The sequence below is a fragment of the Carassius auratus genome, chromosome 44 (assembly GCF_003368295.1).
Source record: "Carassius auratus strain Wakin chromosome 44, ASM336829v1, whole genome shotgun sequence".
Taxonomy (NCBI): Eukaryota; Metazoa; Chordata; class Actinopteri; order Cypriniformes; family Cyprinidae; genus Carassius; species Carassius auratus.
In genome coordinates, this window is record NC_039286.1 from 10,774,406 (window position 1) to 10,794,416 (window position 20,011).

General features: G+C 37.4%; 2 long non-coding RNA genes across 3 annotated transcripts in view; both read right to left on the reverse strand.

The window, feature by feature from the left end:
• Positions 1 to 15,360, reverse strand: part of LOC113062455 (uncharacterized) — a 60,804-nt gene extending 45,444 nt beyond the window's left edge. The window contains exon 1 of the long non-coding RNA XR_003278535.1: positions 15,244 to 15,360. This is a non-coding gene — a long non-coding RNA (uncharacterized LOC113062455). The remainder of the gene's footprint in view (positions 1 to 15,243) is intronic.
• LOC113062454 (uncharacterized) lies at positions 1,956 to 5,829 on the reverse strand. Of its 2 annotated transcripts, XR_003278533.1 has the most exons (6): positions 5,349 to 5,829; positions 4,874 to 5,096; positions 4,161 to 4,461; positions 3,888 to 3,955; positions 3,073 to 3,090; positions 1,956 to 2,128 (listed from the first exon to the last, which is right to left on the reverse strand). It is a non-coding gene; the product is annotated as an uncharacterized LOC113062454 (long non-coding RNA). The 2 variants fall into 2 exon arrangements; XR_003278532.1 differs by lacking the exon at positions 5,349 to 5,829 and having other exon boundaries at positions 4,874 to 5,195.
• Positions 15,361 to 20,011: the final 4,651 nt, after the last annotated feature.

Below are 20,011 nucleotides of genomic sequence, written 5' to 3' on the forward strand. Positions count from 1 at the left end.
TTCAACAGAAAAAAAAACACTTGTTCAGGCTGAGGAAGAGTAAACGATCGCAGGATTTGATTGTTTGATTCCTCTCACACAAACAATACAGTTATATGAGTGTTAATCTAAACTGTGTTTGAATATGAAGCACTTTGAGTGTGAAGACATTTGTGAATCAACCAATCAGCTGTCACTCGATTTCAGAGCCGCTAACTAGAATAAGATCACAGCTACTTTTAATTTCAGTATAAATATGGAGTTGAACACAAGGCTTGATGAAATAATACTGTGATAAAGATAAAGCATATTTATAATCATCGAGGCTCCTGCAGACGTATGTTTTAGGAAGATTGTTCAGGGTTTATTTTTTACTCTTTTCTTTTACCTGCCACCGTTCGACTCGGACACAAACACGAGATATTTTAATTTGATGAAGGTCATGGTGTTCTTCTTCAAAATATATTCTCTTAATAGTTCATTCTATTCCTCGCCCCTTTGGCAGATATCTTTGCTTGTGTTAAGAGAATGAATGTTATTCTGCAGTGTCTGGCTCACTCCACTCTCGGATAGTTCTGCCGTCTTTGCTGATCTCCATCCGAACACAGCGTTGACCTTCTTCACCAGCTCCTGACCGCCATCTCTGATCCTGCGTGCGATCTCAGAGATGTGTGTGTGTGTGCAGACCTGCGGAGACCCGGCTCTGACACACACATCCATCTGCAGATCTATATACGCTCCAGACATCACCACGTCTCCGCTCTCCTTCACCTAGAGCCAGAACAGATCAGCGCTAAACACACACTGAAGGACTAAACACACACACCGAACGCTTCGTCACCTTGCACTGGATGTGAATCCTGTTCCCTTCCTTCCACATCTCCGTCTGCAGAGACTGTCCCGGATACACCGGCTTCACGAAACGCACCTGAAGCACAGATCAGGGTTATTAACAGAAATTCATTAATTAGATGATGTGCAATCAATTTGGACGGAGAATAAACATCACTATTATTGTGATAAATGAGAAAAGCATTGAATAGACATTAAATAAAGAATTTTTACAAATACATTTTTATATTAACCTTTGCATAAATAATACACATTATAAATAATATTGAAATGATACTTTAAATATGAAAGTACGCCAGTAGGTGGCCGCGAGTGAGTCATTAAATCACCCAGAAATTATTCCGTAATGAAGGAGTCACTGAATCACTGACTGATTCGTTCAAAGCTGTAGATTCATTCAGTAATGAATCACCGCTGTGTCTTTCTCGGCTGTGAAACAGTGCTGCTGATGTGAAATTGCTAAACTAAACCATACTTTGGGAGTTCGTAGCGGGTTCGCGAATCATTTGAGTCAGTTCGTGAGTTCATAGCGGGATTGCGAATCATTTGAGTCAGTTCGTGAGTTCGTAGCGTAATCGCGAATCATTTGAGTCAGTTCGTGAGGTCGTAGCGGGATAGCGAATCATTTGAGTCATTTCGAGAGTTCGTAGCGGGTTCGCGAATCATTTGAGTCATTTGGAGAGTTCGTAGCGGGATCGCGAATCATTTGAGTCATTTCGAGAGTTCGTAGCGGGAACGCGAATCATTTCCCAGATAGCAAACAGTCATTGAAACTATGCTGAATCAACATCCCGTTGTCAACATTAAGTCATTGAATCAACATCGAACTCTGATGTTGATCCAACATCATTTTGCACCCTGATTTAATATTGAAACAATGTTGAAATTCTGTCCATAGATCAACGGAATTTCAATGGTATTTCAATTATCAGGAATATTGAAACAATGTTGAAATTTCAACTGAACTAAGGATCAACGTGATTTCAATGGAATTTCAATCATTTTTAAATGTTAATTTTAAATGTAATGCCATAAATTAAATAGCCTGCTTTATCTACAGCCAGGATGTTAAAAATTAATAGAACATTTAAAATCTTGTATAAAACACAGAACACACCACACTATTGAAAATCAAATTCCTGTTTATTAGCCTCTACTCTTTATTTACACTTCATTGTCATCTGATGCCTGCATAAGTTGTCGTCCAGTCCCTCCTGCCCGGTCTGGCGCATAGCGCAGCCACTTTTGGGTGAAAATTGGGTGATGGTAGCTGTCCCCATCTGCTGAGTAAGAGCATCTAAAACAGAAGATAAAATCACAATGCAAAACAAATTTAGCATTTAAGTTAAACAGAATAGGGATGCACGATATTGGATTTTGGCCGATATTCGATATGCCGATATTTTCTAAAAAATTTTGCCCGATGCCGATACCAATATCGATATATATAGAAATATATACTGATATATTTACAAATATATACTGATATATTTACAAATATATACTGATATATTTAAACTTTAATTTTACTGAAGAGAAATCCATGTATCTCTTTTGTACTGATTCTACCATAAATTTATTATTTTACAAATGTAGACAGACATTCACATCTGAAAAACAGGTCAATTATTTCACTTGGAGAATATCGGTTTGGCTCATCGGCAGAAATATTCATATCGGCCGATACCGATAATGGTCATTTTAAGCTTTTATCGGCCGATACCGATGTTGTGCCGATATTATCGTGCATCCCTAAAACAGAACATATATTTGAACAAATTCAGTAACCTAGGCCTATGATTTTTCAATGATCGGATAAGGCAATAAGTTCTCGTGTTGTAGGCTAGATCATATTTCCCCTATATTCAAAGCACTTTTCAAAACTGCCTGTTCATGGATGTATTCGAATTAAAGGGAGGCAAAAAGGATTAGCTTGCAGTGACCTCTTTCATAAGGAAAATGTATGAGGCCAATTGACTCAAAAATGTTTATGTTTATTATTTTATTGGTTCAGAAGTAGTTGTTAACACCACAAATTTAATATAAATAACTGGATACTAATTAAATAGTTAATGTAGATTAGAGTTACCATAGACAAAAGATGTTTTGACAAAATAATCATAGACAAAAACCGTTGCATTCAGTTTTTGATGAGGTTTTGGGCTGGAAAACCAATTGCAAGTGGTGCAAGTTGTTTGCAGAAATAAAATAAAATGAAATCAAAAATATTGTTTTGCTTACTTGGTGTGCAATAGTGATCTGTAAAAGAACAGAAAAGACAAAAATTTATGTTAAAAACAGCAATTAAAATTCACAATCATACAGTGTGACTGTACTTTATACATATGTACTCCGGTAACCAATCTGTTATTAAAAATATAAAAACAGAGTATATAAACAACATAATATACAAATTAAATATACAGTGGTTTATTCTTTTCAGCTACAGTTGATGTAATAGTAGCATTCAAGAAATAAATGTAAAATATAAAAAGCGAAATACACTTTAATGTAAGCCTATAAAATATACAATTCTCATTAAAGCTAATGAATTACGCCCCATTAACTGGACTCCCCCGGCCTCTCAGATCACCATACATGTTAAAGGGATTTTAATGCTAAAATATGCTATTTTTTATGCTGCACTTTCTTCCTATAGTGAATATCAAGCTACAATATATCTGTTTGTCAGCTCAAAAGTTTCAGTGGTAGAACTTTTGCCTGGCGTGTCAGAGGTCTGGGTTTGGGTATTAAAATGAAGTACAATAGTTGTGCAAGTACAATGCTGTATCACTTGTGACGCAAACATCCAAAAGCAAATGAAAGCCGATGAGTACAACTGATGAGTAGTTTACACTTTATAGATTAGGGGGTGCAGAAAGCTTTGTATATTATTTATAATGTTTATTGAGATAACAGTACAATGTTGACATTTCAATGATTTATAAGTGATTAATAATATATTAACTAGTAACTATTAACCATTAAGGATTTTGTTTGATTCAGTTGTTTACTGAAGGCCCTGACTGAAACCCCAGGGTACTCAGGGTACTCACTGTCTGACAGCAGGTTCACTCAGACTCTGCTCATCATCACTGAAGAGTCCAGGAACAAAACAAGCAATCTGACACAGAGACAACAATATTTACTCTGCAGTTCCAGGTTCATTAGAAGGAAACAAGATAAAGCAGAGGTAAAATGCAGATAAAAGACAGAATAATATATATAACAACAATAATAACATATGTAATATACAAATTCTACTACTAATAATATAATCTTAAAATAACAGAATCTATATTTTTAATTTTAGGTTGAGTGTGACTTACGTTTTGATGTCAGGGACTCCTTAAATTTGGTGAAATATATTCTGAAAAAGGCATATTAATGTATTTCATGAGCTTCTTTCATGAGTATTTCATGAGCTTATTTTCATGAGTTCACCTGTATTTCTAAGTCAGTATCTCCCTTCAGCCACATTTCTGAAGGGAGATACTGACTTAGAAATACAGATTTACTGAAGAAGCTCATGAAATACATTAATATGCCTTTTTCAGAATATATTTCACCAATTTTCTTTTCAAAAATCTTGGAGTTTCACTTTGTTCTGTATAGTTTATTTCTGTCCTCCTGAAATCACAGAACAATTTGTATTAATATCTGTTTATCATGAAATATAAACACTCATGTGAACTTGTTTTCAGCCGATTAACGTTACACTCTCAGTGTAAGAGACGTCATCGATTCAGTAAATCAGCCTTTTCCAAAAAAAACACTGACAAATCACCAGCAAAACATTCACAGAGCCATCAAAATATCTCATACACACACGAAGATTTGATGAAAAGCCCAGAGTTTCATCAACAAGAGCTCAAAATTAGCCTAACGTTACCTGAAAACTGCTAAGACGCTAACGGACTTTTTCGAAGACATTAAACCATTTCTATAAAATAAATTTAATTGAAACATGTCAATAACAAGTAAGAAACTTGTCAGAAACATTTGTATATCATATTTGTGTGATTTTAGCGACTAAACTTACCTAAAACAGCGTCAACCGCAGCAAGAGACGGAGATTACTGCTTGCCAGTAACGGTTTTTGTGTTGACGCCCCGTTTCCATGGCAACTCTGCTCCCCGCTCGCGCAGAACTCAGCGCACACACAGCATTTACACAAACAAACATCTCGAGTTAAAACATTACATTTATAATGTACAGCCTCATTCAATAATCACTCACTATAGAGACGGATTCTTTCTGGCAGCCTGTAAAAGAGTGAAAAACACGACGAAAAAGCAGTCAGGACTTCTCTTTAATAAACCGCTTTTACATTTTCCCTCCGAGATACTGCTGGAAACTCAAGGCTTTAATATTAATTTACCGTGACCGTTGTCTAAACAAGTTAACGGTAACATTATTTGAAAATAAGTCAGTCTCTTCAGTTGCCCACAGACTGTATAAAAACACACCGCGTGCCTGTGCTGTCTGGGTTCATATCGAACATTAAGCAAGCTTACCTGTACGCTTGTGCCAAGGCTCCAGAAATGAGCTGTGTCCGGTGCAGTACGTTGGGTATACCACCCGTTGATCTCCCGGTCAACCAAAAATCGATGGATTTTCAATCATATTTCCCGGTCAACTATATTTCGATGCATTTTCAATCATATTTCCTGGTCAACTATATTTCGATGCATTTTCTATCATATTTCCCGGTCAACTATATTTCGATGACTTTTCAACAACAGCATCATTTCTCTGTCCACTATAAATCAATTACTTTTCAACACATTCAGGGATCACCCGGTAACCAAATATCAATGCTTAATCAATCATAAAGATAACTATGGATCAATGTTGTTCCAATATTGTTGCCATCAACATTAATAACATCAGGTTTTCATCGATATGATAATGTTGATTCAACATTTATTTTGCATTGAAATTTCAATATCAACCATAATGATGATTCAGATGGAAAAACAATGTTTATTCAATGTTGGCTTGCTGTCTGGGTTGAGTCATTTCGAGAGTTCGTAGCGGGAACGCGAATCATTTGAGTCATTTCGATAGTTCGTAGCGGGAACGCAAATCATTTGAGTCATTTCGATAGTTCGTAGCTGGAACGCGAATCATTTGTGTCATTTCGATAGTTCGTAGCGGGAACGCGAATCATTTGAGTCATTTCGAGAGTTCGTAGCGGGATCGCGAATCACTTGAGTCATTTCGAGAGTTCGTAGCGGGATCGCGAATCATTTGAGTCATTTCGAGAGTTCGTAGCAGGATCGCGAATCATTTGAATCAGTTCGGGAGTTCAGAGCGGGTTCGCCCCAGATAGCAAACGTACGTCGCGGAAACTTCTGCTGAAGAGCGCATCATCTGATAAATATCGGCTTCTTTTTGTATAGTCGTATTTTGATGTTCTGTAGATCGTCTGTTTGAGCGGTTAAATGAATCGTCTTCCCTACCTCTAAATGACATCTATACGACGTATCTTTATCACCCGAAATACGCCGGCATGTCCGTCGAGAATGAGAAGCTACTATACTTGATTAATTCAGAAATAACGATTATTTAAAATCCATATTCTGTGATTTGCTTTTCTTTGTACAAGAACGCATATAGCATGTTTAAAAGCAAACATTACATTATTTTGTATAGACTTTACATCAATGGATCTTGTCCCATTTTTGTCTTATATCCCAGGGAACACAAGTTAGGAGAAAATTGTTAGCCTGAATGCAATGTAATTCGCTTTGGATAAAAACGTCTGCTAAATGCATACATTTATTTATTAAACGTATTATATTCCACTGATGTTTTCAAGGAGACACACTTTTCCTTTACTTATGTGCACAGGATCTGTGCGCTTTACATGAACATTAATATTGCTCTAAATGATCAGGCAAAAGGTGACTTATACTTCTTTACTGGAAACAAACGAGAACAAAAGCACAAAAAAGTGTTTTAACCTCGTAATCCATCATGCACTTTTGAATGGGTTTGTCCAACTATCCCTGTTAATGCAGATAAACGCGCGTGGAAGATCATTGACTACTTGTAGGTTTGAAGTGTTCAACATTACAAGATTAGTGATTGCAATTAACGATTAAATGTTTTATATATATATATATATATATATATATATATATATATATATATATATGATGTTGAGCAAGTTACTCCAAATAAAGTAACTATGATTATTTTGTACTTCAAGTGTAATAACATTACTGTACTATTTACACACTTGTAAATGTTCAACTTGAGATGTTTGTTAAATTCACTATTGTTTTAGACAAATGTTTAATAGTCTATACAGTATTTAATGCAATTACTGTACATCCTGCCTATAAGTGAACTCCAGAATAATTCTGAGCAATAGACTACTCAATAATTAGTCCCATCAACACTTACCTGTCTACATAACTATATAACTTCCTGGAAAGTTCAGCTTCAAGTCTTCTCAAACACTACTGAACCTGCTATTTGTGCTCTTCAGGAGCACTGCTTAATTACAGACAGGGCCGTTGGATCAGTGTTGAATTTGACAGAATTGATCACCCTCATTATTATAATTAAGAGCTGATTCATGGCTTCAGTTCATGTAGTTCTTTACCTCCACAGCAGATATTAAAATTGTGGAATGTACACCCAGCCATGGCTTACCTCACATATTACATTTAATATTTTATTTAGAAGCACCATTAAAATGCTTTCAGTATCTATTGAGAATGGTTACAAAGACACTCATTTTTAGATATTTAACTCTACAAGGTAGAAACCTCAGGAGGAAGCACATCTATTATCTCTTCTAGGGAAAGATGAAGTGAAGTTGCTTTTAAATAATAAACTTGAGATATATTCAATACAAATATTAAAAACGACAGAATGGACAAAGGTAGGCGAGACCATGCTACATTGTGAACTGTAACAAATCAGGGAAACTGTTAGGCAAGACTAAATGATTTGAGTTGGATATTGTGTAGAGATTATGTTGTGAATGGCATCTCTCTCCAGAACAGAAATCCATAATATTGGCAGTATGCAGGGTGCAGACACTGGTGATGGACTGTGATGAGACACAGGTGTGGGACAGATCGTGACCAGGGCTGAATCTGGGTGTCTTAAGGTGGGCGTACACGGTGCAAATTCGGATGGTCGGAAGATCGCATGTCCACGCACACGGCACGAGTGAGTTTATCTGAAAATCGTACGGACGAGATGATATACGACACGATTTTACAACCTGCGAATTCCAGAAGCAATCGCACGAAGTTGATAGACGCGTTCGACTTGAAGCAGCGCTGCACGCACAGAAGGATCACTGTATGACATTACCGCGAGAGCGATAAGAGAGCACACATATCCAATGCATTCAAATCGCTCTCGCGGTACTTTGATGTCATACAGGTGATCATTCTGTGCATGCAGCGGTGCAAGTGAAACGCGCCGAATATAACTGCTCTCCCTCTCTCATAACTGCATATAAAATATTGATACGAGTCGTGACTGTTTCCTACACGTACAGGTTATTTTTCAGCAATAGGAAACCGGGACGTTTGGTCACCCTGTGTGTGTGTGTGTGTTGGTTTATAAATATCTGAAATAGGTATTACAATGTAAACATGGTTTGTGAGGACAATTCCTGTGCCCTCGTAACCCAAATGGCTTTTAAAAATACTATACGATTTAATAGAAATTTTAAACATGCATTTTCCGTAATGGATAGAGGTAGTGTATGGGGATATACAGAATACCGTTACGTTTATGGAGAGTCCCTGTAAACTACATATGCGTGTGTGAGCGAGAAATAAAAAGGCATTGGAATACGTTGCCACATTCGCTGTGTCGCTGCCGTCTTCGTCTTTCTTCTTCTGTGGTTTTCCTAGTTCGTGATTGGTCAACTTCAGATAAATCAACAAATCGGCTCGTTCAACCGCACAAATGGCACGAATTCAAACCGATAGCTCACAAACTTTTTAGACATGTTTAAAAATGATCGGGAGGTCGGGAAGTGCTCGTAAGCCACTCTGCTCGGCTCGTAATTCATCGCAAATGATACGAGCCGCGACCATAAGAGAATACGCGATTTCCACACGACTGAAAAAAATCGCATGCGAACTCGTACGACAGCAAAAATCGCACCGTGTACGACCGCCTTTAGGAGATCACAGGCTGGACTGTCCTAAGGTATTGGGTGAAGAAAAGAAACAGTAACATCATTTTATGTCACAATGTACACAAAAAGAGCACCACATCATATAAAGCACATTTTTATTCATTAGCTTGGGTTAAACTAATTTTAGTTTGTTGGATCAGCAGCTATGCTAATGATGTCTCTCTGTGTTTCTCTGTTTCTGCTGGATCTTCATCCCGTGGTAACTAGGATTTACACAAGCTCCAGTCTGGATCCAGAACACCTGAGAAGAGATGATGCTGACCCTCAGAGGACCTCAGATGATGCTGACCCTGAATCAACAACAGAACTAACAAATATTGTGACTGCATCATATAATAGTTGCTGTTAATAATGTTCATCGTCTGGCTGACTACGTTTTGTATTAATTTTTCTAATAATCGCTCGGCAGTGAGTTTGGTCTGTTAATATCACTGTATTAGTACATTAAGCGATCACAGCGTCGCGTCTTGTCTCGCGGAGGGGAGCGAAGCGGTTCTGGATGGAGTTCTCGAAGGCAGGAGGGGGAGAAGTCATGGCCAGGTCGCGAATTTGCTTCTCCACGGCTTTGAACGTGTCCTCAACTGCAATCAAAGGTAGACATTCTTCCGCCATTAAAGCAAGTAACAGTGAGTACAGCAGTGGTAATGTGTGTGAATAGAGTATTAGCAATGGAAGCGCAGTTAGCTGCAACCACGCCGCTGATGCTAACTGGCTATAAGCTAATAGCAGACCCGGGAGATCAAAATAAAACTAGTGTTAGCGAGGCGCTCTGATTGTTTTTGTTGTAGAATACAATAGAGGATGTATTCACACGTTATATAAACGGAAACGATGATGTATAAAATTGATTTTTAAGTTAAAAATAGTCGATAGAAAGACTAAAGTGACGGAGCTCAAACGCAGTACAGTCGCCAACAACAAACAGGAAGTGACTTTATCTCAGATGGGGTGCAGCGTTAACTGTGTCAAATTATTTTGATATTGAAATCAGATATATTTTTTAATACTTTTAATTAGGGATGCACCGATATCATATTCTGCAGAACAAATCTGATACATTCATTTTTGGTTCTAAACGATACAGATACCGTAAATGTAACCAATCCCTGAATTTTCACTGCATTTGTAATGTTTAAATGTATTAGTAGTAGGGCTGCACGATGTGTTGTTTAAGCATCGATATCGCGATATACGAATCCACGAGTCACAACGCAGGATGTGCGATGTAGGCTGTCGCAGTTGATCTGGTATTTATTAACTGTGCGAGCGTGCGGCCAGCGACATACTAGATGCGTGGCTCAAGCGTCTCAGCTGCGAGGCTTGTCCATTTTTAATTCGGCTCCCATGTTAACAGGTTAGACGCGCGGCCCTTATCATATTTTATTTCGATCATATTTTATCTTTCAATTAATAGTTCATCACATGATCAGTACATTGGAAATAACGAAGTTGAGCGTGCAAAAGACGCTATATTTGAACGGCCCTTATCGTTACACATCGCTTTCTGACCAGGCGCGAGCTGTCACACACACATTCACTTGAACACATACAAACGCACTCAGGCTAAATCACTCGGTCACTCAAACACTCACCACGCTCTCTCTCTCACACACACACACACACACACTCACACTCTCTCTCTCTCTCACACACACAAGGAAAGAAAATGTACAGATCATAATAGTTCGGTAGAACTTCAGCACAACCTTAAAGTAGAATGTGTTGTGGTGTTGTTTCATAATCTACAAAAATAATAATTGCATGACACTAATAATTTAGTGGACTATGTACAGTCAGGTATTGATAAAGGTGGGACATTGGTCAAATTGCATCTTAAATTCATCTTAAAATATAATTTCCGCTGGCATATTGAGGGATAATGTCATATTTTGAAAACGTGAAATTATGGGGGTTGTGTATGGAAAAATACCAACTTTGTGAAATACTTACAGTAAATCAAATTGTCATCCTGAGTAATATAAGTCATAGTCAGAAGTCTCGTTTTCATTTCAAGTTTTAATTTGGTTATTCTCCATAACAAGTACTTCCAGTGAGTTGACTAGAACAAATAAATGTAAAAAACCTTACTCCACTCATTGCAGTTGTATTGTTGACTTTTTTCTTCTATAAAAGGCTGTGTGGCTGAGTTCAAACAAACCAATATCCCGGAGTAATTCATTTACTCAAACAGTACACTGACTGAATGCTGTGAAGACCGAACTGAAGATGAACACCGAGCCGAGCCAGATAATGAACGAACACGCCCACTGCTGGAGCAGTTCTCGTTCTCGAGTCAAGAACCGGTTGCTTCGGTTTTCGGATCACCAGTACACTCAACCGAGAATCGTTTCTGTCGGACGCGTCCGATTTGAGAACCCATGAACTGATGATACTGCGCATGCGTGTAATATTTTGTTAAACATCCGAAAGTGTGATAAAATAACTATATATCTATATTTTTAGATGAATGTTTCCAATCTGTATATTGTGTATAATGTATAAGCCAAATGGGTTTTCAGGGAAGTTGGACAATAATTAAGACTCTAAAGACTCTATGTTTAATAGGAATAAGGGATGCTTTATGAAATATCTGTACTGTATTTATAGTTAATGTGTGGGAAGTAGTGGCCTAATGGTTAGAGAGTAGGACTCCCAATCGAAGGGTTGTGGGTTCTAGTCTCGGGCCGGCAGGAATTGTGGGTGGGGGGGAGTGCATGTACAGTTCTCTCTCCACCTTCAATACCACGACTGAGACCCTTGAGCAAGACATCGAACCCCCAACTGCTCCCCGGGCGCCGCAGCATAAATGATGAACACTGCTCCGGGTGTGTGCTCACAGTGTGTGTGTGTGTTCACTGCTCTGTGTGTGTGTTCACAGTGTGTGTGTGTGTGTGTTCACTGCTCTGTGTGTGTGTTCACAGTGTGTGTGTGTGTGTTCACTGCTCTGTGTGTGTGTTCACAGTGTGTGTGTGTGTGTGTTCACTGCTCTGTGTGTGTGTTCACAGTGTGTGTGTGTTCACAGTGTGTGTGTGTGTTCACAGTGTGTGTGTGTGTGTTCACCAGAGATGTATAAAGTACTAGAGACCCATACTTGAGTAAAAGTACAAGTGCTCTATCAAAAAAGTGACTTGAGTAGAAGTAGAAGTGCTCTTTAAGCACCACACTTAAGAAGTACTAAAGTATTCAACATTTTTTGTACTTAAGTATTGCAAGTAGTCTATTTTAAAATGTACTACTCAAGTACTGAAAGTAAAAGTACAAGTATTGTTATGTAGTTATTAAAGAAAGTATTCAAAAGTTTGGACATTGTTTTTGCTATTTCAAATGATTAACCTAAAGGACAATCACAATTCCTTTGATTGTAACTTCTTGTAAACAAAAAACAGATAAAAGGGTTATTTCGCCCAATTTGCAAAATTATGTCATTAATAACTCACCCTCATGTTGTTTCAAAGATGTAAGACCTCCGTTTATCTTTGGAACACAGTTTAAAATATTTTAGATTTAGTCTGAGAGCTCAGTCCCTCCATTGAAGCTGTGTGTATACTGTCCATGTCCAGAATGGTAAGAAAAACATCTTCAAAGTAGTCCATGTGACATCAGAGGGTCAGTTAAATATAAAAAATAGCAAAAACTACGACTTTATTCAGCATTGTCTTCTCTTCCGTGTCTTTTGTTAGAAAGTTCAAAACAAAGCAGTTTGTGATATCCGGTTCGTGAACGACATCATTAGATGTAACCGGATCTTTTTGAAACAGTTCACCAAATCGAACTGATTCGTTTTAAACGGTTCGCGTCTCCAATACGCATTAATCCACAAATGACTTAAGCTGTTAACTTTTTTTAATGTGGCTGACACTCCCTCTGAGTTAAAACTAGGGATGCTCCGATCACGATCGGCCGATCGTTAATGCGCATCTCGTCAGTAAAGCCGGTTTTCTAATCAGCGGTTAATTCCCTCAGGTGCGTGATTTCACATAGAGCAGCTGTTACTACACAGAGCCGTTGTTAACTGAGAAGATGCGCCAATAAACGCTGAAAATTAACGTGAATTGCGCATCTTCTCTATTAACAACGGCTCTGTGTAGTAACAGCTGGAGACTTAGGTCTCTGCAGAGCAAAAGTGGGCGTTTATCACCATGTGGGTGGTTTAAAACTGCTGGGTGTTTCTGAATCATGCAATCTAAATGATCCCCCTTACCCAACCCCACCCCTAAACCTAACGTCACTATTACATCAACTAATCAGGTATCATGGTATAAAAACACCTTGATCTTGTAACTTTCCTGCAGAGACCTATACTTGAACAGCTGCTCTATGTGAAATCACGCACCTGATGGAATTAACCGCTGATTAGAAAACCGGCTTTACTGACGAGAAGCGCATAACGATCGGCCGAGTACACTGACTGAATGCTGTGAAGAGAGAACTGAAGATGAACACCGAGCCGAGCCAGATAACGAACAATAGACTGACTCGTTCACGAGTCAAGAACCGTTTACGAATTCGTGTCCGATTCGAGAACCGAGGAGCTGATGATACTGCGCATCTGTGATTCAGGCGTGAAGCAAACCGACACACAGAGCGTCTGAACCGAACTGATTCTTTTGGTGATTGATTGATTCTGAACTGATTCTGTGCTAATGTTATTAGCCCAGGTAAACCGAAGGCTTGCAATCATCGCCAATGACTGATTCTGTACTAGTAATGTTATGAGCGCGGGTATTTCGAGGGCTTGGATGAAGGGCAATCTGGCGAAACATTCATTTAATAACGAATACATCGCAATGGATTATGTTTAGTAAGTGGATCATGGTGTCTGCGCTGATGAAACCTAATTTATTTACTTTATATCTTCAAGACTTAAATCCTCATATGCACATTATTGCTGTTACTGTATTTAGGTGTTGTTGCAAAACTCAAATGTAAACTTTTCATCATTATGAGGTTTTTAACTGATTAAAGTTATGATTACTGACTTTATATATTTGAATGTTTGATAGACGTATGCCATTACGTCATCGCCAATGACGTCATTACGTCGAGCGTAAAAGAACCGATGAACAGTTTTTTTCAACTGGTTTATTGAATCGAACCGTCTGAAAGAACCGGTTCGCGGAAAAGAATCGAACTTCCCATCACTAACAGCTCCTTCTTCTTCTTCTTTTCAAGTTTAATGGCGGTTGGCAAACCAAACTTAAATGGTGCATTCTCGCCACCTACTGGATTGGAGTGTGGATAACGTTATGGTAGCAGTGACCTAAATTCTGTTAATTAAATGAGTTTAAGAAAACTAAATAATTATTTGTATATTTTAAATTGCTTTGGGCCATTACCTAATAATGCTTGGATGGAAAAAACTTCCATTTCCATTTCTCTTAATGCTTGAAATAATTAAAATCTTTCTCTTGCATAAGCCTCATATTTTAATAATACATGTTCTACTGTTTCCATATTTTCTGAACTACATTTGTCAGAATACCCAGTCTGGTGTTTCCCAAACTTGACCACACTTTGATTTAATAGACAATGGCCGATGCGCATTCTTGAAATTAAAACATCCTTCCTCCTATTTCCAATATTTCTTCTTTCTAAACCAACTGTTCCTTGACTGTTGTATAAATGTCGACCCTTATTTCCACTGTCCCACTCCTTCTGCCATTTCTTCCTAATTTCCTTTGCTATTATACTTTTTATCTCAGTCTTACTCAATGCAATATTAATATCAACTTCTGTAAATGTTATGGCCTGTTTGGCTAAACTATCCACCACTTCGTTTCCTACCTTCCCCACATGCGCCGGTATCCAAAGAAAATGAATAATGATTCCCAATTGTCTGGTTCTAAAAAGACTTTGTAATATTTCATAAATTAAATCCTGTCGAGCTAAAGAAATACCACTTGCAAGACTTTCAATTGCAGATAGAGAGTCTGTGACAGGGTGACCTGTCCCTGTTGGTTAGTGCAACACACACACACACACACACACACACACACGCACACACGCGCACACGCGCACACACACACACACACACACACACACACACACACACACCTCATCCTCCGTTCCACACGCACGCCATTAGCACGCTGGTCATCATACACGCAAACACAGCCACTCCATTTCCATCCCCTTCAGAATCCCTGCTGCGCATAACAACATGTCTACATACCTGAGTTGTGTTTGGTTCTGTTTCTATGTTTTATGTTTCGTCATGTTATGTTAATACATACCTGTTTTCGGTGTTTGTCAGCGTCTGTGTTGCCGGTCTTTCGCGTTGCTTCTCCTCCATCGATCGACCGAACCCGAGCGCCACCCTGCGGCCTGGATAAATAGTGCCAGGACCGCTGTGTGTGGCAGCGTCGGCGCGAAGCAACCGGAAGTCGACTCGTCCATTGTCTTGGTTCGTTAGGGGGGGTAATGGAAATTTGTTATTTTTATTATTATTATTATTATTATGCTAATTTTTATGTGTCTACATTTGTATTTGTTATTTTTGGTTTGGAGTTTGTTTCTATAAATATTTTGCTATTTTTGTGAGTATATATTTTTGTGATGTTGTGAAAATTGTATAAATATAAATATAAATATAAATATAAATGCACTGTAAATAAACATCACTTTACACCTTACATTTCTGCAAGTGTTGCCATTATTTAATTATTGATTTTTTTTATTTTTTATTTTTTTGGGGGCAAACCCAGTTACGCCTGACAGCGGGCCTGTGAAGACCCGTTTGTCCCACAGAGTCTGTGCATATAACTGATAGGATTGGCTGAACTTCTTCAACCCACTGAAATGCTAATATAATTGCTATTAATTCTGAAGTAAATACTGAAAAGTGATTTGATGTTTTTTTCAAAATGTTGACTTTAAATTGAGGTAGAAATACTGCAGCAGATGTTGTATCTGGATCTTTTGAGCCACCAGTATATATCTGGATGGCACTATAATATACATGATCTATGTAATCTTGTACCGTTACGCTATCCAGGATATTCTCTGCATTATGTTTGTCTTTCTGTAACTGGATATCAATTGAAGGCATGGGAAAAAACCAAGGAGGAATTGCTGGCAGAACCACACTGGTGGCAATATTAAAATCACTAATCCCCATGTCTCTTGCTTCCTCATTAATAAACCATCCAAAACTTGTTCGTTTTTTATGGCTATATTCCCAACAGTCACTTAAAACATTCTTAACTGGATGATTTTCCGATTGACCTTTTATGTTTGCTCAGTATCTCATTCTTAACTGAATCCTTCTCATTCCCAGTGGCATTACTCCCGTCTCAATGTTCAGTGATGGCACTGGTGATGACCTTATTGCTCCACAACATATCCTTAACGCTTGATTCTGAATTGCCTCAATCTTAGCAAGTTGAGTTTTTGAGGCAGAACTAGACACCATGCGACCATAATCTATATTTGCTCCAATTAGTGCCACATAAATACTTTTGAGTGATTGCCGATATGCTCCCCATTCAGCTCCAGCTAGACATCTCATTATATTTATCACTTTTTTACATTTATCTATTATTTTCTCTATATGTACTCTGAAATGTAATTTTGAGTCCATCCATACTCCTAAAAACCTAACAACTGATGTCTGCTCCAATGTTTCTCTATATACATTTTGATATCTATAGGGTTCGTCTTCTTTTTTGAAAAACAAATTACTTGTGTTCTTGCCATAGAGAGCCTAAAGCACCATTTATTTGCCCAGTTTTCTATCAAGTTGACAGCATTTTGAACACTCAAAAAAAAAGTTGTTGAACGAAGTTAAAAACTTTTCCACGAAATTTAATTACATTTTCCAACCAAAATCGAATTAGTTTGAAACGATTTGTAGTAATCTTGTTGTATAAACTTAAATTCTTTTAGTGAAGATTACAAAAAGAAAATTGGCCATTCCTGCTAGATAAAGTTTTGTCATGCCTAATAGAGAAGATTTTGTCAGGTTAACTACTCTGAATTTTGTCAGACCTACCATATCTAACAATGCCATGTTAACTACATTCAATTTGGTCATGTCTACTAGAAACAATTTAAATCATTAAACTTATCTAACTTGACTCTTCTGTTCTATTAAATTAAAACCTTTTTAATGTATACCCATAGTCTACTGTGAACAAAAAGTGAATGTTAAAGTTTTGTAAAAATCTGTATTGAAAACTTGAGCACATTTAACCTTGCATGCCTTCTTCAAAGTTCAAAAATGATAATGCAAATAAAACATGAGCATACAAGAGAATAACAGCATTTTATTTTATTTTTATTTTTTAATTTTTTTAACATGAGAATACATTAATGTTTTGCTAGGAAGAAAATAGGCAAGAAAAATTTACCAACAAATGATGTTCCTGTTCTATAGTGAATGTAGTTCTATAGTGTTCTATTACAAGAAAAAACAGTTACCCCAATAAGTCATGCTTCAATTAATTATATTTTATTGTTATTTATGTTATATTGTTGGAACATACCTACCCCAAACTGGAAAGATATGTCAGGAAGGGTTGGTGATTTCTGATGTGTTCAGAATCTGAAACGATATTGCAGATCATAAGTAAAAGTAAAGAGTTAGATTTTTATAAAATATTTCTGACTTAAATTTCCCCCCTAAAATCTCAGCATTAAATTCAGCAAAAAAAAAAAAAAGCACACTGAGAAGAATGTGAAATATTTTATGTATAATGGTGGTTAAAATGAATGATCATTTTAGGCTAGAATGAAACTGAAACTAAAGTTGGGTCTCTCATTCGACACATGTTTTACATCAGGGCAGTAAGGTGATAACGATTAACGATTCTTATCAACTTTGTCTGTTCATTATCATAAAAAACAGTAAAGTTAAACACAAACACACACTGCTCAGTTTTTATGTAGTAAAATCTGTACCGTTAAGCGTTATCACCTTACTGCCCTGATGTAAAACATTTTCTTTTATGTGGATATTGGAAGCGAGTGAAGCACGTAAATAATATTTACAGAAAAAAAAATGATTTTGTTTGGAATGAGAGACCCAACTTTAGTTTCAGTTTCATTCTAGCCTAAAATGATCATTCATTTTGGCTTGTGAATTCATATCTTTTAATTATATTTTCTAAATACTTTTAAATTCAAAGGATTTGTTGTGGAGCGAGAGGAACTTAAATAGCCTAACTATGTTTACATTGTTTATTATTATTATTATTATTATTTATCATATGTTTATGTTCACTCGATTTCAGAGCCGCTAACTAGATGAAATAATACTGTGATAAAGATAAAGCATATTTATAATCATCGAGGCTCCTGCAGACGTATGTTTTAGGAAGATTGTCCAGGGTTTATTTTTTACTCTTTTCTTTTTTCTGCCATCGTTCGACTCGGACACAAACACAAGATATTTTAATTTGATGAAGGTCATGGTGTTCTTCTTCAAAATATATTCTCTTAATAGTTCATTCTATTCCTCGCCCCTTTGGCAGATATCTTTGCTTGTGTTAAGAGAATGAATGTTATTCTGCAGTGTCTGGCTCACTCCACTCTCGGATAGTTCTGCCGTCTTTGCTGATCTCCATCCGAACACAGCGTTGACCTTCTTCACCAGCTCCTGACCGCCATCTCTGATCCTGCGTGCGATCTCAGAGATGTGTGTGTGTGTGTGTGTGTGCAGACCTGCGGAGACCCGGCTCTGACACACACATCCATCTGCAGATCTATATACGCTCCAGACAGCACCACGTCTCCGCTCTCCTTCACCTAGAGCCAGAACAGATCAGCGCTAAACACACACTGAAGGACTAAACACACACACCGAACGCTTCGTCACCTTGCACTGGATGTGAATCCTGTTCCCTTCCTTCCACATCTCCGTCTGCAGAGATTGTCCCGGATACACCGGCTTCACGGAACGCACATGAAGCACAGATCAGGGTTATTAACAGAAATTCATTAATTAGATGATGTGCAATCAATTTGGACGGAGAATAAACATCACTATTATTGTGATAAATGAGAAAAGCATTGAATAGACATTACAGAAAGAATTTTTACAAATACATTTTTATATTAACCTTTGCATAAATAATACAAATTATAAATAACATTGAAATTATACTTTAAATATGAAACTGCGCCAGTAGGTGGCCGCGAGTGAGTCATTAAATCACTCAGAAATTATTCCGTAATGAAGGAGTCACTGAATCACTGACTGATTCGTTCAAAGCTGTAGATTAATTCAGTAATGAATCACCGCTGTGTGTTTCTCAGCTGTGAAACAGTGCTGCTGGAGTGAAATTGCTAAACTAAACCATACTTTGGGAGTTCATAGCGGGTTCGCAAATCATTTGAGTCAGTTCGAGAGTTCGTAGCGGGATCGCGAATCATTTGAGTCATTTCGAGAGTTCGTAGCGGTTAGGGAACATCCAGGTGGACACACACACACACACACACACACACACACACACACACACACACACACACACACACACACACGGTGTCCAAACAACATCAAGGTCTTTATAAACTGTTACAGCACTTACTCAGATTGACAAGATTGCAGTTTGAAGTTTAGGAATTAGTTTTATTATTTTTTTTTTTATGTTTATGTCAGTTTTAATAATTTTAGCATTTCAACTTTTTTGAAAAAAAAAAAAAGAAGCTTTAATTCAATTACAGAAAACTGTTTTTAGTAGTTTCAGTCTTAGTTAACAACAATGACACATAGTTGGTTGCTTTGGGAATGAATTACTAGTTAGGAATAAAAGTTTAACTGTGTGTGCTTATTTTACATATTTATTTTTTTAAATAAAATGTAAAAATTAGATATGTTTTGTACGAGTTTCTGTCTTCTGCTGAATGCTAAAAAGATGATGCTTTAAACACCAAACGGTTGATGGTACCCATTCACTTCCATAGTATTTCTTCCTGTAGCACAGAAGTCAATGGGTGCCGTCAACGGTTCGCTCTCAAAAAAACATCTTCTTTAGTGTTCAACAGAAAAAAAAACACTTGTTC